General features: G+C 53.3%; 1 non-coding gene and 1 pseudogene across 1 annotated transcript; both read right to left on the reverse strand.

Moving 5' to 3' along the window:
• Positions 1–910: 910 nt before the first annotated feature.
• On the reverse strand, positions 911–1065 carry LOC146721495 (5.8S ribosomal RNA). The gene has a single exon (XR_014925642.1). It is a non-coding gene; the product is annotated as a 5.8S ribosomal RNA (ribosomal RNA).
• A 793-nt stretch (positions 1066–1858) lies between these two features.
• LOC146721496 (small subunit ribosomal RNA) lies at positions 1859–2587 on the reverse strand (annotated as a pseudogene; the record flags this gene model as incomplete).
• Between the last annotated feature and the right edge of the window lie 909 nt (positions 2588–3496).

Raw genomic sequence — 3496 nt, forward strand, 5'->3', positions numbered from 1 at the left:
AAATACGCGAGAAGGCAAAACGCCGGGGCGCTAACCGCACACACACTCGTTGGTGGTAATGGAGACGATATATCGCGGGGTTCGAGATTCTCGGCTCTCCCTTCTCTTTTATATACGAAATTCGGGCGGAATCGATTCGACGAGTACACGACGCGGCGCGCCGGTCCCCTTTTTTCGCTTTACGAAAATTTCGTGGACTCGGACACGCGTTCGGCTCGCGATTCAAAACCCTTCTCCGTAAAGAGGTAAAGGATTACGAATGCTCTCTCCGCCGGACGACGACGCGCCGTATATTTCTCCGTAATACCGTTATGTGTGCGGGCAAGGGCGCCTCGGCATAAGACGCGCGAGCGCTATCGCACCGAGAGACGCGGCACAGAGTGCGAGAGCAGTCCGGTCAGTCTGTGTGATGTACGGAGAGGAGAGACGGTGAGACAAGCGCTACCTACTTTCGGGAGACAACGACGCACGCGCCGCTCTAGGGAAAGCGGTGCCATTCACCGTCCTGACCCTTTTTTTGGCCGTTTGTTGCTCCCTTCGCGCGCGCTCTTACTCTCATCCCATTTCTCCTCGGCTCTCGCGTACACACACGACTTGGATACACAAACACGCTCCCCCTCTTAATTCGCGCAGCATTCTCTGGGCGCGCGTTCGCCAACGTTTTACACGCTTGTGCGCTTCTCCTCCTCATTATTATTATTATTATTTCGGTGTGTCATTTCAGACGACGCCAGGATTTGCACCGCGGCCGGTCGGCGCGGCACAGACACCTCGGGCGAACGTCCAACGATCGCTCGTACGCCCATTGTAAGCGTTGCACAGGGCACAGGCGACGCGCGCGCCATTCTCTGGTCGCCCGCGTCGTGGCCGTGCGCGCTTTTCGGGCGCAAGCAGTTTAGGGGTACTAAAACGACCCTCAGCCAGGCGTGGTCCGGGAATTGTATCCGTGGACCGCAATGTGCGTTCGAAATGTCGATGTTCATGTGTCCTGCAGTTCACAAGTTGACGCGCAATTAGCTGCGTTCTTCATCGACCCACGAGCCAAGTGATCCACCGTTCAGGGTAATCGTTCGAAATTTTTGCGTTCGCGAAGAAACGCGCTTCTCGTTCAACCATCGTGGTCTCTTCTCTCGGACGAGAGAGAGAGAATAATCGTGGTGGCTCTTCGATCAGCCGAGGACGCGCGCGGACCGCCGCCTCCCGCCAGGGAAGGCTACGGCACAAAGATAGAGTTGTGTGTTTCTCGTTCGGAGCGTCTCTCCCGCAACGGGAGAGCCGGGGCGGAAGCTCTTTGAAGAAACCGTCGGACCGACACAGTTGACAGATTGGTCGAAATATCATCGATCCCTTCTCTGTGTTATATATATATTATAATAATATATGGGGGTCCTCTCGCTCGGCACTCGCGGTCGCACACCGTGTGTTCTCGGCACGCTGACCGCTGCCCCGCGACAACGGGGAGGGCGCGCGTCGACGAACGTCGTGGGTGCTGCACACACGCGTGCGCGGGCATAGGTTACCACCGGTTCGCGCTCAACGCCGAATCGACGCTCTGTGTGTGTGTGGCCGGAGAATGGCACACACACGAGCGTGATCGCGAAGCGTCTCGCTCCGAATCGTCGTCGAACACCGCCGGGCGCGCTGCTCTGCTTGCCGACTACTTTCGGTCAGAGAGGCGCGACGGCGTCCGTCGTTATATCAAAACACAACCAACAAATTCCGTCAAATCCGTTATTTTCTTTTTCTCTGAGAGCGCCTTTTCAGCGCGTCCATTCAGTCGCCGACTGCTGCGAGCGCGCGTCTCTCCCAAAAGAGAGGACTCTCGACGCAGAGCAGGACCTCCGGAACGTTAATGATCCTTCCGCAGGTTCACCTACGGAAACCTTGTTACGACTTTTACTTCCTCTAAATGATCAAGTTTGGTCATCTTCCCGGCAACATCGGCAATGCCGAGACATTGCCGCGCACCAGTCCGAAGACCTCACTAAATCATTCAATCGGTAGTAGCGACGGGCGGTGTGTACAAAGGGCAGGGACGTAATCAACGCGAGCTTATGACTCGCGCTTACTGGGAATTCCTCGTTCATGGGGAACAATTGCAAGCCCCAATCCCTAGCACGAAGGAGGTTCAGCGGGTTACCCGGGCCTTTCGGCCAGGGAACACACGCTGATTCCTTCAGTGTAGCGCGCGTGCGGCCCAGAACATCTAAGGGCATCACAGACCTGTTATTGCTCAATCTCGTGCGGCTAGAAGCCGCCTGTCCCTCTAAGAAGATTTGTTTGTACGTTGGTAGTAAAAACCCGCCAGCCGAAGCCGGGGGCCTTCGCGATACCATAAGGTACGCCTATTTAGCAGGCTAGAGTCTCGTTCGTTATCGGAATTAACCAGACAAATCGCTCCACCAACTAAGAACGGCCATGCACCACCACCCACCGAATCAAGAAAGAGCTATCAATCTGTCAATCCTTCCGGTGTCTGGGCCTGGTGAGGTTTCCCGTGTTGAGTCAAATTAAGCCGCAGGCTCCACTCCTGGTGGTGCCCTTCCGTCAATTCCTTTAAGTTTCAGCTTTGCAACCATACTTCCCCCGGAACCCAAAAGCTTTGGTTTCCCGGAAGCTGCCCGCCGAGTCATCGGAGGAACTTCGGCGGATCGCTAGCTGGCATCGGTTATGGTTAGAACTAGGGCGGTATCTGATCGCCTTCGAACCTCTAACTTTCGTTCTTGATTAATGAATGAGGGAGAGAATGAGAGCGTTGCGGAAGTGAGTGAGATAGCGTGTATGAGAGTAATTGGTGCGAGACTCCGTAAATTCCTGTTTACGGAGACGAACAAAATTTCAAAGAGTGCGAGTGAGAAAATACTGGACATTGTGGGAGAATATGAGGAACAGATGATGAAAATGTTGTGCAAAAATGAGAGAATACAGGGGAAACTGGATGAGTGTATGCGTCGAGCGAGTCGGGATTTAGCCTACGGCGGAAGTGGAATGAGCTATGCGAGCGTGAGTGCGAAAAATGTTGAAAAGAGCGTGATTGAAAAGGTACAGGAAGTGAATGTGAAAACGAGTGAAAACGAAAGAGAAGAGTTATGCGGTAATAGTGAGAGCGGATGATGCAAGTGCGAGTGTGACAAGTGAGGAAGTAAAGGAGAGAATGATGAAGCATGTGAGCAAGTCACTGAATGTGCGTGTGAAAGCGGTGAGGAAAGTGAGGAATGGAGGTGTAGCGATTGAGACGATGAGCGAGAGTGAGTTGAAAAGAATAAGAGAGTGTGGTCAGTTTAAGAATGCTGGCCTAAAGGTTGAGCTGCCTCGCAAGATAGGCCCAAAGATCATCTTGTACGATGTGCCGAATGATATGGCGAGTGAAGTGTTAATGAGAGAAATGTATGAGAGGAGCTTGAAAGGGCGAGTGGATGAGAGAGTATTTATGGAACGTGTGCGTGTTGTGAGTAGGAATGCGAAGAAAGATGCAACCTGCGGAAATGTGATATTA

Source organism: Nylanderia fulva, unplaced genomic scaffold (genome assembly GCF_048542155.1).
Source record: "Nylanderia fulva isolate GAGA-0341 unplaced genomic scaffold, ASM4854215v1 Scaffold466, whole genome shotgun sequence".
NCBI classification, from domain to species: Eukaryota; Metazoa; Arthropoda; class Insecta; order Hymenoptera; family Formicidae; genus Nylanderia; species Nylanderia fulva.